The 22709-nt window shown below is 42.1% G+C and overlaps 1 protein-coding gene across 1 annotated transcript in view; it reads right to left on the reverse strand.

Annotated features, from left to right (window-relative positions):
• Nucleotides 1–22709, reverse strand: part of LOC140715456 (uncharacterized) — a 274016-nt gene that overhangs the window by 243926 nt on the left and 7381 nt on the right. The window lies entirely within an intron of this gene.

A 22709-nucleotide genomic window follows, 5' to 3' on the forward strand; every position in this document is an offset into this window, starting at 1 on the left:
CTACTTGATAATAGAATTTATGGGTTTGGAAGTAATCTGGCTAAGTACTGAATTTTTCCCTAGGAGCCCTGAGAATAGGTAAAGCTGCCCTCCCCACCATTAAACACATCTACACGGAGTGCTGCCGCCAAAAAGCAGCATCCATCATCAAGGCCTCCTAACACCCTGGCCATGGTCTCCTCTCTCTGCTGCAGTTGGCATGAGGTACAGGAGCCTTAGGTCCCACACCATCAGGTTCTATTGTGCTTCACCCTGTGAATACCCACAAGGAAATGAATCTCAGGGTGTTATGTGGTGACCTACACATACTTTGAGTTCCTTTATCCCGTCACTGCCCAGGATGAACTGCAACACAGGCCCTTGGACCTTCCTCCACAGCCTCCTTGCAAAACAACAGTCCGCAAAGAGGTGAGCAACCGTCTCGTACAACTGCAGTTACCCCGTGGGCAGCGTGCAGTGGAACTGATTGTCTAGGCGTGCAGGAAGGACCTGACTGGGAGAGCCCCTCTCACCGCCAGCCAGGCAAGATATTGGTGAGATCTGCCGATGAGGCATTCCACCACATAGTTTGGGCAGTCCGCTGAGAGAACCACCCCACCGTGTCCTTTGGTTGTTGCATAGAGGATTTGGGGTATCAGGAGGTGACTTACTCAGCACAGAACAGCCAGCCATTGACCTGTACTATAACTACAGTATTCATGTGACAGATGAGTTTAGACCCTGGTCAGTGGTTGCTACCAGGATGTTGGCATTTGAAATTCAATAATAGTAACATCATTGGATGTCTTATTTGAGTGCCAAGACTCCTTCTTGTTAGCAATGGTCATTGTCTGGTGCTTTTATTGTGCAAATATTGCTTTCCGTTTATCAGCACATGACTGTGAGGTGTCTACGTCTTGCTGCATGCAGAAAAACACTTCCATTTATAGAGGAATTAAATGGAATTAACCATTGTTCATTAATCTGCAAACGCTCCCATTTCTAATCTCAAAATGGATAGAAGGCCGTTGATAAAGGAGATGAAGATAGCTGAGCCCAGTCTGGATGAACTGCAGTAACATACTTGGGCTGGGGTGACTATCCTGCAACAGCAGAACTGTCACACCTCGAACTAGCCACTGGGGGGAGACAGAGATGACAAGGCCAACCCCTTCCTGCTCACCAGCTTCTTAGGCTAATTATTAATTCATTATTATCACCTGTGCCTTGTTTAGTTGATTGTTCCTTGTTTCTTTGCTTAGTCTTCAAATTACCTTTTGTCAGTGAAGTATGGCCTTGGTTTGTAGGAATCTCTAAGTTAATGTATTATTGGATTTTGACTTTGTATGTGAGTATTTTTGGACCTTCTGCCTGTACCTTACCTGCTAAGGAAGCCACTAAAGCCTTTTTGGATTTTCTCTTCTAATGATGTGTGACTTCTCTCTGTATTGGTCTCACCACTGTTCAGTGTGAGGGAAATTAAAACTGAAGTTACCTCGTCAGTTGTGACAAGAACAATTTTTCTTTGCCATAGATGTGCCTTTAACCATTGGTGTATTTTCATTGGATGCCTGTTGATTTTAATTTTACCAAGCCTCTTTGATGAAGCACTAGGTCCAATCTTACTGACACAGATGGTCAGCTCGGAAATTCAGTTCTTCATTCGATACTTGGAAAAAGACCTATAGATACCTTCTGTTACTTTACTGATCATTGGGATTATGTTTGTTATCCCAACTAGGTAGATTCGGTTTTTAGGAACTTGCTTTTTCACCCACCATTCTTCCATACAAAAGCCTGAAAACACATAACCTCAGCCTTAAAGATGGTTTCTATCCCACTGCTATCAAACTCTTAAATGGGCAACTTGTACAATAAGATGAACTCCTGACCTCACAGTCTACCTCATTATGTTCTTGTACTTTGTTGTTTACCTGGACTACACTATCTCTGTAGCTTTTACATTTTATTCTGCATAGTTATTGTTCTACCATGTTCTATTGCAATGCACTGTGTAATGGTTTGATCTGTATGAACAATATGCAAGGCAAGTTTTTCCAGTTACTCGGTACATAAGACAATAGTCAACCAACACCAGTATCAATACCTCTATCAGATTTCAAACTTCTCTGAACATATACAAAAAAAATTCCCCTTTTTCTCTAAATTTGAAGCAATACATTCTCTGAGAAAAATCCCTACCTTTTTTAATTACTAGGCAATGATCATAAATTATTTACCAGTAATCAAATTCCTTTCAGATTATTTATTTCATCCAACTCCTTAGTTCTGATTGACTGGTTTATGCCAATATTGTGGTACTATTAATGGAGCTGAAATCACAATAAAATTCACCACTGTCTTATGCAACCTTCAAGTAACCAAGCAACAAACAAAATATTTCTTAACATGCATTACTGATGACTGTACGGGACTCAAGTGATCTATTATTTAAAATTAACATTTAATGTTCAAAGAAAATTTATTATTGCAGTACATGTATGTCACCATATACAACCCTGTGATTTATTTTCTTGCAGGCATACTCAATAAATCCAATAACCACAATAGAATAAATGAAAGACTGCACCAACAGGGCAGACAAACAGTGTGCAAATAATAACAAACTGCAAGATACAAAAAAAGAAAGAAAAAGTAATAATAAATAACATCAATAACGTACAAGTAATAAATATTGAGAACATGAGATGACGAGTCCGTGGAAGTGAGTCCATAGGTTATGGGAACAGTTCACTGATAAGGCAAATAAAGTTGACTGAAGTTATTCCTGCCGGTTCAAGAGCCTGATTATTGAGGGGTAATAGATGTTCCTGAACCTGGTGGTATGAATTATGAGGCTCCTGTACCTTTTTCCAGATAGCAGAAATGAGAACAGAGCATGACCGGGATGTTGGGGTCCCTTATGATGGATGCTGCTTTTCTGCAAAACTTCTCTGTGTAGATGTGCTCAGTGGTGGGGAGGCCTTTACCTGAGATGGGCTGGGCATATCCACCACTTCTTGTAGGAATTTCTTTTCAAGAACATTAGTGTTTCCATATCAGGCTGTGATGCAACCAGTCAATATGCACTTCACCAAATACCAATAGAATTTTGTCAACGTTTTAGATGTCATACTGAATCTTCACAAACTCCTAAGGAAGTAGAAGCACTGTCGTGCTTTCTTTGTAATTGCACTTGTGTGCTGGGCCCAGGACAGGCCCTTTGAAATTATACAACCAAGGAATTTAAAGTTGCTGATTCTTTCATCCCCTGTTGAGAACTGGCTCATGTACCTCCAGTTTCTTCCTGTACTCAATAATCAGCTCCTTGGTCTTGCTGGCATTGAGTAAAACGTTATAGTTGTGGCACCACTCAGTCAGAATTTCAATCTCCCTCCTGTATGCTGATTAATTATGTAATGTACAGATCTATTTCTCCTAGAGCAGTGACTCCCCTTAGCACTTCATATGGACTGATAACTTACCTATACGCATTAATCTGTGGTCTAAGCATGTGTATTGATTCCCCCTTCCCCTCCCACCACCTCCAATGTGAATACAACAGTTAAAGCCATCTCCCGCATTTGTGCTTTTAGTTAATTGATATATAGTTGCACAGACACAACAATTCGGCAACAAGTATGAACCTGAAGGCCAGAGAATATCACCAACTGCACCAACAGTTAGAGGATGATAAAAGGGAGAGAGACAACAAGAGGAAAGAGTTAAACAGTATGGAGAAGGCCGTCAAAGATGCTAACAAATGGACACGTGATGAACTGCATAGTACACAGTGAAAGACAAGCAACTAGCAAAGTTAAAGTGAAAATAATGTGGCAATGGCTTTAATTGGGAAAATTGACAGATTTGATAGTGCTAGTGGCCGGGAGTCATTTATCGAAAGTGTTGAACAATATTGTAAGGCAAACAATGTGGATGAGGAAAAGAAAACCATCATGCATTTTAGCTTAACGGATAGAAACATAGAAAACATACAGCACAATACAGGCCCTTCAGCTCACAAAGTTGTGTTGAATATGTCCCTACCTTAGAAATTACTAGGGTTACCCATAGCCCTCTATTTTTCTAAGCTCCATGTACGTATCCAAAAGTCTCTTAAAAGGTACAGGCTCTTATGCAACCTAGTAACTCCTGAAAAACCAGCATGCAAGACTTTTGAAAAAAAAAGTTACAATTTTACAAAATCACTTGGGCTCTAAACCGTTGGTAATAGCTGAGAGATTTAGATTTTACAAAAGGAACCAGTCAAAGGATGAAAGTATTGCTGAATATATTGCTGAACTGCGCAAACATTCCCAATACTGTGACTTTAGAGGTGGACTTCCTGATGCATTAAGGGACCGGCTTGTATGTGGCTTGCATAGTCAAAGCACTCAAAAGAGGCTGTTCTCAGAAAGGGGTCTAACTTCAGAACGGGTATTGACCGTTGCAATATCATTAGAGACAGCAGCAAAGGATGCAGCAGAACTACAGAAAAAGAGTTTAGAATGTGAAATTCACAAAACGTCTCTGAATGGAGCAAAAAGCCAAAAATGATATCGATGTGGCAAATCCCCCCATGATGGAAATAAATAATGGTTTGAAGAAAAAAATTGCAGGAAGTTAACATAGAGGGAATGTGCAAGACAAAAACCACAACCAAAGAGAAAAACCACATTGAGTGAAAAGTTTCACATGCAAAACTAACCAAATGCATAAAGTGAGCGAAAGTGAAGCAGAATCAGAGACAAAGGTGCGCTGTCATGCCTAGAACAGCATAGTATTACTGAAGCAGATCACAATAGAAGCATAGAAACATAGAAACCCTACGGCGCAATACAGGCCCTTCAGCCCACAAAGTTGTGCTGAACATGTCCCTACCTTAGAAATTACTAGGCTTACCTATAGCCCTCTATTTTACTAAGCTCCATGTACCCATCTAAAAGTCTCTTAAAAGACCCTATCGTATCCGCCTCCACCACCGTTGCTGGCAGCCCATTCCACGCACTCACCACTCTCTGCATAAAAAACTTACCCCTGACATCTCCTCAGTACCTACTCCCCAACACCTTAAACTGGTATTCTCTTGTGGCAACCATTTTGGCCCTGAGGAAAAGCCTCTGACCATCCACACGATCAATGCCTCCCATCATCTTATACACCTCTATCAGGTCACCTCTCATCCTCCTTCACTCCAAGGAGGAAAGGCCGAGTTCACTCAACCTACTCTCATAAGGCATGCTCCCCAATCCAGACAACATCCTTGTAAATCTGCTCTGCACCCTTTCTATGGCTTCCACATCCTTCCTGTAGTGAGGTGACCAGAACTGAGCACAGTACTCCCAGTGGGGACTGACCAGGGTCCTATATAGCTGCAACATTACCTCTCAGCTCCTAAATTCAGTTCCATGATTGATGAAGGCCAATACACCACACGCCTTCTTAACCACAATAGATGTGTTTGGTGTACAATTGAAAATGGAGCTGGATGCAGGGTTAGTTTTGTCTATAATTTCTGAGGCTGACTACAGCAGACTGTTTGCTAAGCTACCATTAGAGAAGACCTCAGTGACGCTAAAGACCTACACAGGTGAGTAAGTGTCTCCCAAAGGCAAACTGAATGTGAATGTGATGTTTGGAGGCCAAACACAGCAGTTAGAGCTTTATGTGTTGAAAAGTGGAGGGCCAGCACTTCTCGGGCATGAATGGTTATGAAAAATCCAACTAGACTGGCACTCAAAGTTCTCAATGTGACATTAACAGGCAACAGCAGCCCAAATGGTAGCACTAACCGGAGACTGACACAGCTGCTCAGTGCTAACAGGAAGGTGTTTCAGAATGGTGTTGGTAAACTCAAAGGCATGAAGGGAGATATAGGAGATTTGAGAACAGCTCTGGCCTTCCCTTTCTTGATCACCAGGAGAATCTTGCCAGGGAGAGAGAGAACCTGGGGGTTGCCAAATGCCAGATGAATTGCGATGGTCTTTGGGGTAACTGCAAGGTCTGTGTCTTTGTTATTGCCTAGTTCACGCTTGTGCTCGGTAGCAGGTGCACTTTTTGTTTTGCCGGTGGGGGGGAGGGGGGATTGTTGCTCACCGCCGCTTACGCGCAGGAGGGGGGAGCTGAGGGGGGACTTTGAGGTTCTCACGTTTAATTGTTGTTCATTCTTTGGGGCACTTCTCTGTTTTCACGGATGTTTTGCGAAGAAAAAGCATTTCAGGATGTATATTGTATACATTTCTCTGATGTTAAGTTGAACCTTTGAACCTTTGAATGACACCTGGGTACAATCAAGATGAAGAGACTTGCCGGGAGCTATGTGTGGTGGCCGGGAATCAATAGACAGAATGCCCTCTTCTGTACATGTATAGATTTTGCAAGTATCTTTGGTGACATACCAAATTTCCTCAAGCATCTAATGAAGTAGAGCCACTGGTGTGCCATCTTCACGATTGCATGAATGCCCAGAAGATGCCCTTTTCCAGTAGCTTCCATTTGACGTTGGAGATGTTGGCAGTGTTGGTTGTGTTGCTATGGGTGGAGAAAGCTAGACAAGTCAAAGTGTTGATATGCTCAGATTCATCCTCAGTTCTAGCAAGTTTAAGGTCTTTTCACTCAAACAGCCGGCAAGAGGTACTTTATGAAGTCCTTCAGTCAGTCACAAGAGTTGCAAATCAGGGAGGGTTCTATGGGTTTCAGCTCATGTAGGGGTGGAGGAGAATGAGAGGGTGGATGAGTTGGCAAAGAGGGCGTTAATGAAAGAAAGGATCACAAAGGTCTGTTACAGGTTGCCAGTTCTATTACATACACAACCTTCCCTGCAATCAACCACACGTTCAAGGTGGGGTGCTTCAAGAAGTTGGCATTCATCCTTGCTCACATTCACCATCCAAAATATTCTCTCTTCTTGATGCTCCAACCAAGGAAAAGGCTGTTGTTCTTTCCTGCGCCTTGTGGAGCATCAGGGAGCAACCGTGCTGTTTCTTTAGCATTTTGTCTGTTTTTTCACAAGTCCGAGATGCTAGCTCAACGCTCAACCTAATGCAGACGGAAAGCATGCAAAGGGCCAGCCAGATTTGAACCCGGGACCACTTGCTTTGAAGTTTGGTGCAGATGACATTACACCACTGGCTGGCAGAGAGGAGGTAAAGAAGCCTAAAGTTCCACTGTCAATAATACAGATGCATTTTCTTCTCCACTGCCATCAGATCTCATAATGGTCCATGAACCTATCAACACTACCGCATTATTCCATGTTTTTGCATTATTTAGTTTGTAATTTATAGTAATTTTATGTCTTTGCATTGTACTGCTGCTGAACAACAAATTTCACTTCATGAGACAGTGATAAATCCAATTCAAATTCAGCAACTCTGAAGAAGCTCGACACCATTACAAATGAATCTGCCTGATTAGTGCCCTATCCATCATCCCAAACATTTATTCCTTTGCAGGAGCTGCAGTGTGCATCATTTGCAAATGTGGTTACAGCTACTCGCCCTAAACTACTAAGACTTGTCAAGGTGAGTTCTCCGTCCTTAAAAGTTCATCATTACATTTCAGTCCTTACCTTCTTATCTACCCCCCCATCACTTTTCCATATCTTTCTACCTTTAACCTTCGCTACCTCGTTCTATCTCCCTGTCATATGCTAAAAGATGAACTTTTGATCTTCCTATCTATATCGCCCTTGGACTTTATTTCTTTACCTGCACTGCACTTTTCCCTAACTGTAATATAATATTCAGCATTCCATTTCACAAACAAAAGAAAATCTGCGGGTTCTGGAAATCTATGTAACACACACTAAATGCTGGAGGAACTCAGCAGGCCAGGCAGCGTCGATGGGAGAGAGTACAGTCAACGTTTTGTGCTGAGACCCTGCAGCAGGACGGGAGGAAAAGGAAGCGAGTCCACAGGCGTGAGGCGTGGAGCAGGCCCGCAGGCCCACAGCCTCAGCAGAGAGCGGAGCAATGTTGCAGAGCAGCAAGCAGATCCGGCCTAACCCTCGCCTCCTGTCCTGACACCCGGTCTTTTCAATCCGTCTGGTTTTCCTTTTCTCTACCTCGACAAACAATACTGTGCAACACTAGGCACAGGTATGTAGCCAGTGTACCGAAAACTTTTGTACATGACTGTATTTGTCAAAGTGGAGCACAGAGTGAATTTGTAAACCTGGCATGAGAAAAGGGTGCTGGGAATGGTGAGGGTGAAATACAACGGGAACAGTATGGGATAGGTGGCATAAAAGGAGTGCCAGGAGCAGGGGGAAGGGGTGTGGGTGCAGACACAGCCAGTCCTGAGACTCCAGGCAAGGTCCCATCTCCCTTCAATTTTCCCATCCATGATTCCTCTCCCCCTGCCCTCTTCCCACTCTGTGGTGAACTACATATACCTGTCTGGACACGGCCCCTACTGTCTGCTCCTGTGGCCCCTCCCACTGACCATGGCTCCTCCCACAGACCCCGGTATAAAGGCGATTGAGGCCTGAGCCCGGCCCTCAGTCTCCAGGATGCAGTATGGTGGTCAACTGCTGCTTGTTCTTTCTTCCTTTCTTCCAGTCAATAAAAGCCGATATCTCGCCTTCACGTCTGAGAGAGAGTTATTGATGGTGCATCACACTCTCAGTCCACAACAGAGACCCATATCAGAATCATGTTTATCATCACTCACATATCATGAAATTTGCTTTTTTTGCTGCAGCAGCAGCAGTACAGTGCAATACATACAATTACTACAGTACTGTGGAAAAGTCTCAGGCATCCTTGCAATTTATATGTGCCTTAAGACTTTTTCACAGTCATGTCCTTGTATTTGACATCATGTATCTGGATGACACACATGCATCATGATACATGCGACAATAACAAACTAATATCAATATTCTATCTCTCTCCTATCCACTCAGCCCCTGCTGCTCTTCCTTGTCTGCTCCTAGACTTGCTGCTAACTCTGACGTTTTGGAGATTGTTCCCTTCACACAGTGCTGACACTTCTAACAAAGGTTCTGGACCTGGAACAAGGGTGAAAGTAACTAGATTTCTAAATGGTACAACTGATTTTTTAGATTAGATTCAACTTTATTGTCATTGTGCCGAGTACAAATACAAAACCAAATGTAATGCAGTTAGCATCTAACGAGAAATGCAAGGAGATTTGAACCATTTGCACCTCCTGAAATGGCCATTTTCCTCCAAGAAACCTGAGCTTCTAAGTGTCCCAGTTTGAATCTGAAGGGTGCTGCCAGACATTCACCGAGTTAGGGCCAGCAAAACAGAATGGAAGTGACTGGTGAAGTTCATAGTCTGTATGGACACAGTACAACAGGGAAACCCTTGAAATCAGGTAGTGCCTTTCCATGGTATTATTTGGGTGGCACAGAGGCACAGCAAGTGGAGCTTCTCTCTTGCAGTGCTGGAGACCTAGGTTCAATCCTGAGCTTGGGTGCCATCTGAGTGGACATTTTCTCCCTGTAACCGTATGGGTTTCCTCCAGGTAGTCTGATATAGGTAGGCTGATCTGGAAAAGTCTGGTGTGGGCCAGAACATGGCAGTGGGGTTCAGGCCCAGTGTGTATCAATGCAACAGGGCCTGGGTCTTAGAGTGAGTAATGACCCAATGTTTGGACAATTTAACCGCCAGGCCTGATGGATTGAAAAGGCTGCGTGTCGGGACCAGAGGCAAGGGTTAGGCCAGTTCTGCTTGCTGCTCCACTGAGGTGAGGCTGAGGCTGTGGGCCTGCTCCAGGCTTCATGTCTATGAACTCACTTTCGTTCTGAATGCTGTTGCTGTTGCTTGCTCTTATTGTTTGCACAATTTGTGTTTTCTTTTCTCTCTCTTACATGTTTGTGGTCTTTTTTTAGCGGGTTAGTGAGTTTTTATGGATCTTTTGTTCTGTGGCTGCCTGTATGGAGACAAATGTCAAGGTTGTATAATGTATACATAGCTTAATAATAAATGTACTTCAAACTTCGAACGTTTTGAACTTTGATTTCCTCTCACTTGCCAAAGACATGTAGAATGGTAGGATATCTGACCACAGTAACTTGGCCCTAGTGTGTAAATAAGTGTAGAATCTGGGGAGAGTTGAAAACAACATCAAGTCTATAAAAAGTGGGATTAATGTAAAATTAGTCTAAAGTTGATGGCTGATAGTTGGTGTGAACTCCATTGGTCCAAAGGTGTGTTTTTAATGCTGTATTTCTATATAACACCAGGAGGCACCTACAACAGAGGTAAGGGTTATCGCACCTGGCAATGGCTGGTATAATTCCAAGATTTTGTGCTGGAGTGTACTTGGACTGAGCAGCTTTCGGTTGTGGCCAAGGTGGGATAGGTGCCCTGGAAAGCCTGAATGACCTCTGCACCCGAATCATCAAGTGTAGAACTGGTCTAGAAGAACATGGCTCTACCAGACCTGTGACCTGCAGCCGTGGAAAACAGCAGGAGTCCGAGAGTTGCAATTTTATATGCAAATATTGGAAATTCATCCCATTATGAGAAGTCTGCAAATCTAATCTGCCGTTTACAAGGCTTGTTCTGATTCAATTAACCCAAATGACAAAAACCAGCAACGAATTCATCTTGAACACGAGAAATTCTGTGGATGCTGGAAATCCAAAGCAACTCTCACAAAATGCTGGAGGAACTCAGCAGGTCATGTAGCATCTAGTCAAGTAATAATAGGAATTAATTCAACAACAATACAAATAAAAATACATGTGACATATTAATATATTTATTCAGTTCGGCACGTAATCATTTATTGTGATCCTAAGCGACTATGACTTATTGTGACTATGTGTCATGCATTTTAACAATTGAATCATATATTATGAAAGCATGGCACTCAGTGGGTTAAATAACACTAATGCAATCAAACCTCAGAATGCCAATTTCCCTGACGTTTTTATGCTCTTAAAAGCATCTCATCATATGAGATATGACAGCACTGCTGACTGGCTGTTCAATAACAAACCATGTTAAGACATCAGTGGTATACAGACCAGTAATGTTCCCAGATGCCAAAATGGAGCTGTAATTTATGCTTCCAGTATCACATCTTCAAAGGCCAACAAAAATATAATATAGCAAATCTCAAAATGAAATAATCAAGCTCACATTGACCATTTGGAGAAGAGTTTGCTTTCAGGTGCCAAGGGCGGATGTAACACTACAGTTTAAGGCAGATGGAGTTCAACCCAGGTAAGTGTGAGGTAGACAATAGGTGCAGGAGTAGGCCCTTCAGCCCTTCTAGCCTGTGATTCACTGTGATCATGGCTGATCAGACACAATCAGTACCCCGTTCCTGCCCTCTCCCCATATCCCTTGACCCCGCTATCTATAAGAGCTCTATCTAACTCTCTCTTGAATGCATCCAGAGACTTGGCCTCCACTGCCTTCTGGGGCAGAGCATTCCACATATCCACCACTCTCTGGGTGAATAAGTTTTTCCACATCTCAGTTCTAAATGGCCTACCCCTTATTCTTAAACTGTGGCCTCTAGTTCTGGACTCACCCATCAGCGGGAACATGCTTCCTACCTCCAGCATGTCCAATCCCTTAATAATATGTCTCAATCAGATCCCCTCTCATCCTTCTAAATTCAGGTGGTTCATTTTGGTAGGTCAAATATGATGGAAGAATATGGCATTAATGGTAAAGACTCTTGGCAGTGTGGAGGATCAGAGGGATCTTGGAGTCCGAGTCCATAGGACACTCAAAGCTTCTACACTGGTTGACTCCATGGTTAAGAAAGCATACGGTGCATTGGCCTTCATCAATTGTGGGATTGAGTTTAAGAGCCGAGAGGTAATGTTGCAGCTATCAAGGACGCTAGTCAGACCCCACTTTTAGTACTGTGCTCAGTTCTGGTCTCCTCACTATAGGAAGGACGTGGAAACCATAGAACGGGTGCAGAGGAGATTTACAAGGATGTTGCCCGGATTGGGGAGCATGCCTTATGAGAATAGGTTGAGTGAACTTGGCCTTTTCCTCTTGGAGTGACAGAGGATGAGGGGTGACTTGATAGAGGTGTACAAGATAATGAGAAGCATTGACTGTGTGGAAAGTCAGAGGCTTTTCCCCAGGGCTGAAATAGCTAGCACAAGAGGGCATAGTTTAAGGTGCTTGGAAGTAGGTACAGAGGAGATGTCAGCAGTTAAGATTTCTATGCAGAGAGTGGTGAGTGCGTGGAATGGGCTGCTGGCAGCGGTGGTGGAGGTGGAAACGATAGGGTCTTTTAAGAGACTCCTGGATGGATACATGGAGCTTAAAAAAATAGAGGGCTATGGGTAAGCTTAGGTAGTTCTAAGGTAAGGAAACACGAGGAAATCTGCAGATGCTGGAAATTCAAGCAACACACACAAAATGCTGGTGGAACACAGCAGGCCAGGCAGCATCTAAAGGGAGAAGCTCTGTCGACGTTTCGGGCTGAGACCCTTCGTCTGGGTAGTCTCCAGCCCCTTGGTATGAACATCGAATTCTCCAACTTCCGGTAATTCCCTCCCTCTCCCTTCCCCCATCCCACCTTCACTCTGTCTCCTCTTCTAGCTGCCTATCACCTCTCATGACTCTGCCTTCTTCTACTACCCATTGTGCTTTCCCCTTAGATTCCTTCTTCACCTCTCCTGCCTATCCCCTCCCTGCTTCCCCTCCCCCACCCCTTGATCTTCCCTCTGATTGGTTTTCTACCCTCCCCCCACCTTCTTTTTAGGGTCCCTGCCCCCTCCTTCTTTAGTCCTGATGAAGGGTCTCGACCCAAAACGTTGACTGCTTCTCTCAACGGATGCTGCCTGACCTGCTGAGTTCATCCAGCTTTTTTTTTTTTATTTTATTATTATTATTATTATTATATTTATTTATTTATTTTACACACATGACTGCATGGTGTCAGAGGTGAAAACAACTTAAATTGCAGTACCTTGCCTTCACCTCTATATTGTGTACAGTGACTAATATAGGATGAGTTACTTTTAACAAAGAGCTTGTGTATTATTTGTTTGAAGGCCTCTTGGAGAAAATGTGTTCTATTATATTTAAGCTTTGTTTTTCTCCTGTCTCCTAACAGAAAATCCACCCATATAGACTCTTCCCTCCCCAGTTCAATCTCCTACCGTCCTGCAGGAGGAACAGAAATATCTCTGCATGGACATCCTGACTGAAAAACAGCTTTATCCCCAGGGTGCCGTGCAATTGAACAAAGCCCCATTTTAGGATTGTTTGTTCCTAATTCAGTTTTAACCCAAACGTTAAACTCAGATATTATTTTAAATGTAGTCATTGTGTTTTTAGCAACTGAATTGTCAGCAAACTGTTTTGCATTGAGTTCACTGTGATTATGATATACGTGCTACTTCCTAAGTATTTCTCTCGCCATTACTTACTGCTAGCAAAAAATGGGAACTATAACAAAACGGGAACTGTTCATTTATATTGACATGCATTCAAAAAATGTCAATTAGTATTTCACTCCATCAATTCAAAAAACTATTGAATAAATATCTATGCTTCAGTCTTGGCAGAAGATGTGGGATCCAAATGATTGCCTTTTTATAGATAATCAGAGTAATCACAGCCAATGCCTTATGATCTGGTTTATCTACCTCTTTAAGATCTTCTTTAATAAACTAAACAGCTGGGTAAACAAAACAACCCTAGCCAAAATCATGTGAGCTGACCAAATTTAAATGATTGCTCGTTGGATTAATTTTACATTTCAAAGCAAAAACAAAGTGAATTAACTTCACACATATGATTTCACAGGGAAAATATTTATCAAGTGATCTAAAAAGAACAAGTGAAATAATACCACCAGGGCAATGTTTCCTTTGAAGGAAAATTAGCTCAAAGGATGATGTCAAGTTTTTTTTAATAACAGTCTTCTACTGCTCTTTAAGTCTTTTCTTGTATGGTTCAGTGCCAAATTCTTATCTGTGACAGTTGGATTCTGTAACTAGTTGTGTGAAAAAATATAGTCATCTGCATCTACCCCAAACATGGATCTCTGTTGGTTGATCATGGAGAGGCAACATTATTGACTGTAGAATGTTTCTAGGCTTATATATATCTGTTCTACATATTTCATGCCAGCATATTTTTCTGCAGAATGAATGATTTTTTTGTGCACTGTAAAGTTAGTAATGTGTGTAGGAGCCATGTATGTGTTCTCTATCTACTTTGTAATCTGTGTTGTGCATTAATTATGGTAACTAGTCACACAAGTGGGACATGGTAAAGGTGAAGGGAATAAGTTTCGTATTCTTGCTTATTTTGGGGCACTTTGTAGCTTCGGACTGGCAGAGATCGTGTCTTTTACTGATCACTTTATATCGCTGAATAATGCTTGGCTTATATGGGTACACTTAAGTTCTTCGGTTCAAGATTGTATGTTTGCTAATTGCTAATAAAGGATCAAATAAAGGATTTGACTCTTTGGAACAATTATTTCATTTGAGCGGAGGGTGTCGTGCAAGTAAAAGAACTCCATTGTGGTCACAGGCTAGAGGCAATTGCTTTGTTTTGGTTTGGTTTCGTTGTTTCAATGTGGACGATTGGAGTACATTTGGGCTTACTTGATTTTTTTCTCTGTGCTTGAGTATGTGCACGTGGGTGAGTGTGTACTAATACTACAGCAAACATCTTGGACCTCCTCTGTTAGGTGTGAAATGGCCACTCCCTACTAAAAAGAATCATCCACTTCTCAGAACTGGAGTGGGAACAGGTCAACTTTGAACCTAAAGTATCCCCAAGAAACAGTTAAGGAATTAATGGATATATGCAGTAATTATCTTTTCAAATGTGCGATCGAAACATACAAACCATGAATAAATTATGATCCTTAAAGAAAGCTTAATCATTCTGAAATGAATCCATTCCAATGTTTTTGCCCTGAGAGATGCTTATTCTGTGTATTCCTGTACAACCACAAACCTCGTTTTAACTTAATTACAGCCACTCCAAGACATTCCTTGAGTAAACATTATCATTCAAGAAAGTCTTCAATCAAGGATTATTAACACAGATTTTTGATACCCTATGTTCCTGTTGATGGCTCCAAAGTCATTGCTATATTTAGTGCTAGTAATCCCATTAAGAAAGTTCTGTGCTCTGTGAAGAATATATGGGAATCTGGTCATTTCATGATTGGATTAGGAGAAACATTGTTAAAAAACTTCTGTTATGTAGATAACACATGCAAAATGCTGGAGGAACTCAGCAGGTCAGGCAGCATCTATGGAAATGAATAAACAGTTGATGTTTCAGGCCGAGAACTTTCTTCACAACTGGAAAAGAAGGGGAAAGACACTAGAATAAAAAGGTGAAGGGAGGGGTAGGAGGAGTAGCTATAAGGTGATAGGTGAAGCCAAGTGGATGGGAAAAGTAAAGGGCTGGAGAAGAAGGAATTTGAACGGAGTGGACAATGGACTATGGGAGAAAGGGAAGGAGGGAGTGTGGGGAGAGTGATAGCCAGGTGAAGAGAAGAGGTAAGAGGGAAGAGTGGGGAAATGAAGAAGAGTGAAGGGAAAGATAGCAAAAAAAAATTACCAGAATGGTTGTCCATTCGTTCCTCCCCATTAATCTCTCTCCTGGTACGTATGCCTGCAAGTGACAGGAACGCTACAGCTGCCCATTCACCTCCTCCCATACCTCCATTCAGGACCCATTGTCCTTTCAGGTGAGGCAACACTTCACCTACTAATATGTTAGCGTCATCTGTTGCATCCAGCGCTCCCGATGTGGTCCTTTTCTACATTGGTGAGACCTGACATAAATTGGGGAGCCACCTTGTCGAGCGCCACCACTTAGTCCGCCATAAACGGAATTACCCGGTGCCCAACCATTCCAATTCCTCTGCTCATTCCTGTTCCAACAAGTCAGACCATGGCCTTCTGTTTTGCCTTGATGAGGCCACTCTCAGGATGGAGGAGCAACACCTCAGATTCTGTCTAGGTAGCCTCAACCAGATGGCATGAACACTGATTTCTTCTTCGAGTAATTTTTTCCCCTTCCTCTTCTTCTATTCTCCACTCTGGCCTCTTACCTATTTACCTCATCTGCCTATCACCTCCCCCTGGTGCCCCTCCTTCTTCCCTTTCTCCTATGGTCCACTTTCTTCTCTGTTCAGATTCCTTTTTCTCTGGCCCTTTACCTTTCTCACCCACCTGCTTTTAGCTTTTCCTCCATTCCCTCCCCACACCTTTTTATTCTGGCATCTTCCCCCTTTCTTTCCAGTCCTGAAGAAAGGTCTTGGCCCAAAATGTTGACTGCTTATTCATTTCCATAGATGCTGCCTGACCTGTTGAGTTCCTCCAGCATTTTGTGTGTGTAATTCCATATTTCCAGCATCCGTAGAATCTCTTGAGTTTATATTTTTTCAGATACCTTTTGTATGAATGCAGATAACAGTTTAAAATGTTTATGATAGGGAAAAATCTGGAAAATAATGTCGCTATTATTATTATTAAAGGATATGTGCAAATCTAAAATCAGTTTAACCTGGATGCGAGTCAGTTATCTTTAGTAATCACAGTGATGCAATAGAACCAAAACTTAATAATGGGAAGAACGAAGGCAGTAAATGAATCTCATGGAGATAATATCAGTGAAGAGAACAGAATATTGAACAGAACGAGTTGATGCAGTTTAGCAGATCTGACCATCTGTTTCATAAACAAATTATGGTCACAGCTCAGCGCATCATGGAAAACAACTTCTCTTCCTATGCCTTTGCCTATACTTCTTGCTGCCTCGGTAAAGTAGCTGACATAATCAAAGACACCACTTGCCCCAGTAATTCTCTCCCTCCACCACTTCCCCCCCCCCCACCCCTCCTTGGACAGCACATACCACCAGGCTCAAGGACAGTTTCTGCCCTGCTATTATAAGACTTCATATGATAAGACAGACTCCTGACCTCAGAATCTACCTCGTTATGGCTTTGCACGCTATTGTTTGTCTGTGCCGTACTTTCTCTGTCGCTGTAATACTTTGTTCTGCATTCTATTGTTCTCCCTTGTACTACCTCAATTCACTGATATGATAAAGCAATCTGTCTGGGTGCATGCAAAACAATATTTTATTGGTACCTGCACCAATAATAAACCAATTTACTAATTCAATTTACCATAGTTAAACTGAATAAAAACAAACACTGTCATATTTTCAAAGTGGCTCCAGAGAGGATTATACAGTCCACTTAGTATGGAACTTAAAACTATTTTTGGAAGAGATTCTGAGAAAAGCCTGGACAAGCAAACAAATATTATTCTTTGCATCTTCATTGCATGCAAAACTCTAGGCAAAGGACTAGCCTGTGTTGCTCCATGTTCTGTATTAAAATTATAGTATTTTAAAATTATAAAATGATTACAGACATATTGCATTCTATCTTTAAGGAAACCACTACAAGATGAATAATAATAGTTTTCCCAATAACCTGTTGCTGATAATAGCTCAGAGAAACGCACGGAAAAGCAGAAAGCCAGACCTCATATATCAAGTGCGTAAGGTTGATATCTTTGAGGTTATGATTCAACCATTTTACCGCAGTTCTGGAGCCACATAAAGTCCAGTAAAGTTAAGAGATTTCTTTCTCTGAAGACTATAGTGGACTAGAAGAGATAAACAACAAAATGGTAGTTTTGTAGTCATCATTAAAAAGGCTAACAGTTGTTCAAGTTCCAGATCTTTGACAGCTGCCATGTTAAGATTTGAACTCATGCATCAGAGTTCCCAGATCAGTAATTTAAACACAGTGCCACCACTGAATCATACTGTGACCTTACTGTTTTTGCATGCCTATCAGGGACACATACAAATGGTAGCAATCAGATACAGGGGACAGCAGCCCATGGATCAGAAAAAGAAATCTGTATATACTGAAAGATCTGTTAATTCGGGTGTCTGATGCCATGCTTGTTACGAGCTTTCACTTACATCAACTTCATGAGCTGAAGAATACAGAGAACTGGTAGATGCTTTTGGATGGCGCTTAATTATAAACACTGGGGCAATTTTATTAGGTATCCCCTGTCACTGCATGTATGCTCATGGTCTTCTGCTGCTGTACTCCGTCCACTTCAAGGTTCAATGTGTTGTGTGTTCAGAGACATTCTTCTGCATACCACTGTGGTAATGCCCGAAACATTGACTGTACTTTTTTCCATAGATGCTGCCCGGCCTGCTGAGTTCCTCTAGGATTTTGTGTGTGTTGCTCAGATTTCCAGCGTCTGCAGATTCTCTCTTGTTTATGATTCCCTCATTAACAAAAGGCATTTTGTTCCCCCACAAAACTGCCACTGACTGGATGTTTTTATTGTTTCTCACACCATTCTCTTGTAAACTCTAGAGACTGCTGTACATGAAAATTGAGCAGTTAGCAGGTACTCAGATCACTTCATCTGGTACCAACATTCATTCCAAAGTCACTTAGATCACATTTCTTCTGTATTTTGATGTTTCGTCTGAACCTCTTGACCATGGCTGCATGCGTTTGTGCTCTGAGATGCTGCCTCATAATTGGCTGATTAAATATTTGCATTAAGAAGCAGGTGTACAGGTGTACCTAATAAAGTGGCCACTGAGTGTACTGCTGAGGGAGCCAATCATAATCAAGGATGATGGAATGAAAGATTAATTCACTTCTGTATTTCTGGGCCACTGTGTACCTAAGGTTGTTAGTATGAACAAAATTGAAGAAGATGCTGGAATTATAGTCAGAATCAATCTCCCTGCACTTGAGGGCGCTAACAGTGAATAATTACACTGAAAGAATTTGGGGTTTTATTGGGAATAACATTAAACATGTGGGAAAGGCTAAGTAGAAATTAATCAGTTGAGACTTTCATTGGTCTTAAAGTGAAAAGATTATGAGAGTAAAAGATAGAAAATATAACTTTTTGGACATAAGCAGGTATTGAAGGAAAGAGAAATTGAGTTAGCCTTCTTTAGAATTTGTTTTAAATCACTGAGTTGGAAACATTAAATTTATAGATGTTGACTGACCCTCTGAGTAGAGCCACACATGGGTTTCCTCCAGGTGCTCTGGTTTCCTCCCAAAGTCCAAAGATATACCGGTTAGTAGGTCAATTGGCCATTGTAAATTGTCCTGTGATTAGGCTCGAGTTAGATAGGTATGTTGCTGAATGAAGCAGATAATTGGGCTGGAAGAGCATGTAGCATATTAAATAATTCTGCAATCCGAAGAAAAACTGCATTTGGAGCACATCCACACAACGCTGGAGGAACTCAGCAGATCAATCAGCAATTGATGGAGACAATTAGAGAGTCAATATTTCGGGCCGGGACCCTTCATCACAACTGGAAAGGAAAGGGGAAGGTGCCAGAATAAGGTGATAGGAGAAGAGAAGCTAGAAGGTGAAGCCAGGTGGGTGGGGGACTGAAGGATAATGCAAGGATCTGGGAGGAAAGGGTAAGAAACTAGAGAAGAAAGAGTGACAGGAGACAAGAGTGGACAATAGGAAAAAGGGAAGGACGAAGGGACTGGAGGAAGTGTTGGCAGGTGAGGAGAAGCGGTAAGAGCCCAGAGTGGGGAATTGAAAAGGAGGGAAGTGGAGGGGAGAATAACTGGAAGTTGGAGAAAACAATGCTCATACCATCAGGTTGGAGGTGTTGCTTCTCCATCCTGAGAGTGGGCTCATCATAGCAGAAGGGAAGACTATGGACTGACTGGACAGAATGGGAATGGAGTTAGGAATTAAAATGGTTGGCCACCCGGCAATCCCACTTTTTGTAGATGGAGCAGAAGTAGCCTCTAACCTGATGGCATGAACATAGATTTCTCCAACTTCTGGTTTCCCCCTCCCCCTTCCCTCTTCTTCAATTCCTCACTCTGGCCTCTGACCTCTTCACCTCACCTACTTATCACCTTTCCCTGGTGCCCTTCTTCCTTTCCTTTCTCTCATGATCCACTCTACTCTCCTATCGGATTCCTTCTTTTCCAGACGTACATTTTCCACCTATCACCTCCCAGCTTCTTACTTCATTCCCCACCCAGCCCCCACCAACACACCCACCTGGCTTCACCTATCATCGTCTAGCTTGTACTCCTTCCCCTCCACCTACCTTTCTTACTCTGGCATCTTCCCCTTCCTTTCCAATGCTGATTAAAAATCTCGACCTGAAACATCAGTTGTTCATTCATTTCCACAGGTGCTGCCTGACCAGCATTTTGTGTGTTCTTCTCTGGATTTCCAGCATCAGCAGAATCTTTTGTGTTTTTGATTTGCTGCATTCGAAGCAGGTGGAAAAGGAGCACAGAATGTGCACCAAGCAAGGAAGACCAGGTTAAGGCAAAAAACAGCAGGAATAGAAGACGGTCTTTTTCGCTTTCAGCAAGAGGTACACACGTGGGTTAAGTGCTTTTGTTTGATTATTTCTTCATTTCCTTGCACTCTCGTAGAACTCTTTTGTAGTAAAACTCCATGTTAAACCCTTTATTAGTCTTTTAATTCTGCTTTAAAGAACATTGGAAACCATTCATCCATGTTCTAAATCAGAAGTTCCCAACGTTTGTTAAACCATAGACCAACGCCATTATGCAAGGGGTCCATGGACCCAGGTTGGGTGCCCCTGTCCCAAATGAATAGCATATTAACAGAGCAGGATAAGAAGCTGCTACAAACCCACAATGGCGATCAAAACAGCAAATGTGACAAAGGTGATCAAAGATAATAGAAGACATAATAATTGCATTCAATTCATTCCTAATGTAATGACCAACTTTCCTTTACAGACACTGGAATGCAATCACTCCCCTGAAATAGATTCACTCCGTGTTAATGGATATGTAGACAACCAGGAAGGCAACTAGTATGTAGGACTTTAATAGCAAGAGAATTTGGGTACAAAAGTAACAACCTCCTATTCTAATTATATAGAGCACTTGGGAAACCACGCCTGGAATATTGTGTACAGATTCAATTTCCCCACCTAAAAAAGAATACATAATGGAAGGAATGCAACAGAAGTTTATCAGATTGTTTCCTGGGATGGGTGGGGATTACCCCTTGAGGAGTGTTTAAGTACACTCGATCTATACTCTCTTCTGCTTATGAAAATTTAAGGTGATACAATTGAAACATATAATTCTTTTTCAAAAGGTGCAGAGATGCTGTTTCTGCTGGCTGGTATGGTGAGAATTAGGGGTCACAGACTCAAAATACGAGTAGACCATACAGGACAGAGATGAAAAGAAATGTTTCCTTCTCAAGATAGCAATTCATTGGTCTTCATTACCAAGAGGTCATTGCATATATTCGAGACAGCCATCAATAGATATTTGGATATTAAGGGAATGAAAGAGGTGTGAGATTAGTGCAGAAAGTGATGAAGGTAGAAAGCCAGCTCTGATCATAAGTGCTGGAGCAGGTGCATGGAGCCAAACAGCCTACTGCTGCTTCTATTTTTATTTAAGGGAGCAATGTGTTGGAATACTGTCCGTTTGTGTGTATGAGTGCAGCTTCAAGAAGCTTAACGCCATATAGGATATAGCAGCTCACTCGATAGGAATACCGCCACAACCATTCATTCCCTTTTCCATCAATGCACAGCAACAGAAGTTCGTACCATCTCCAGGACACACTTCAGCAACTCACCAAAACTCTTTACACTGCACCTTTCAAACTCACAACCTCCACCAGACAAAAGGGTAGTGGCAGCAAAAATATGGAAACATCACAATATAGAGGTTACCCGCCAAGCCAAAAACCACCTTGACTTGGAAATATATTGCTGTTCCTTCACCAGCACTGGGTCAAAATCTTGAAACTCTGTCCCTAATCACATTCAAGAAGGCCATTCATCACCATCTGCTCAAGGGCCACTTGGGATAAACAATAAATGCTGGCCCACTCTATGAAGCCCACATCTCTTATATAAAAAAGCCACTTTCAGTTTGCTGCAAAAAGTCTGGAGAACATCCTGGCTGAAAAGCTGCCCCTCCAGAACCAACCATATCTTGGGTCAAGTTAGATAACAAGTAGGTTGAGTAGGTCCAAGCACTCCCCCATCCTTAGTGAAAGGACTGCTCATCAAATGAGTGGCAGACATTTTGCTGAAGCTTTTGCAATGATCTTCAGCTGCAAATATTAAGTGGCTGATTCATTTTAGACCACAAATTATTTTAGACCATTTTGGTTATGTGAAGGTTGCTACCATCATAGAAATCAGTCAATGGTAAATTTGCTTTAATTCATAAGATCTCAAGAAACATTTAAGAACAATGGACACAGGAAGAACATAAGGATCTGACAACTTTCTAGCCCATATACTGAAGACGTGCACTTCGTAACTAATCACACCTCAACCCAAACTGTGCCAGTCTAGTTACAATACTGATGTTTCCCTGACCATGTAAGAAATTGCCCAGGTGTCCTCAAAGCACAACAATTTCAGACAGCTAGTCACTGCATAATTACTCATCTCTCAATCATTATCAAGACAATAAAAGATACGGTTGACAGTGCCCCTAAACATTGCTTACTCACCATGCCCAAATTGGACCAAAAATAAGGACTGCTATGGAAGCCAAGTCTTTGAGTATATTTAAAGCAGAGTTTGATAGATTCTTGGTTAATCAGGGCATCAAAGGTTACAGAGAGAAAGCAGGAGAATGGAGTTGAGAGGAACAAGAAATCAGCCGTGATGGAATGGTGGAGCAGACTTGATGGGCCAAGTGGCCCAGTTCTTCTCCTATGTCTTATGGACCAA

This window comes from Hemitrygon akajei, chromosome 23 (genome assembly GCF_048418815.1).
Source record: "Hemitrygon akajei chromosome 23, sHemAka1.3, whole genome shotgun sequence".
Classification (NCBI taxonomy): Eukaryota; Metazoa; Chordata; class Chondrichthyes; order Myliobatiformes; family Dasyatidae; genus Hemitrygon; species Hemitrygon akajei.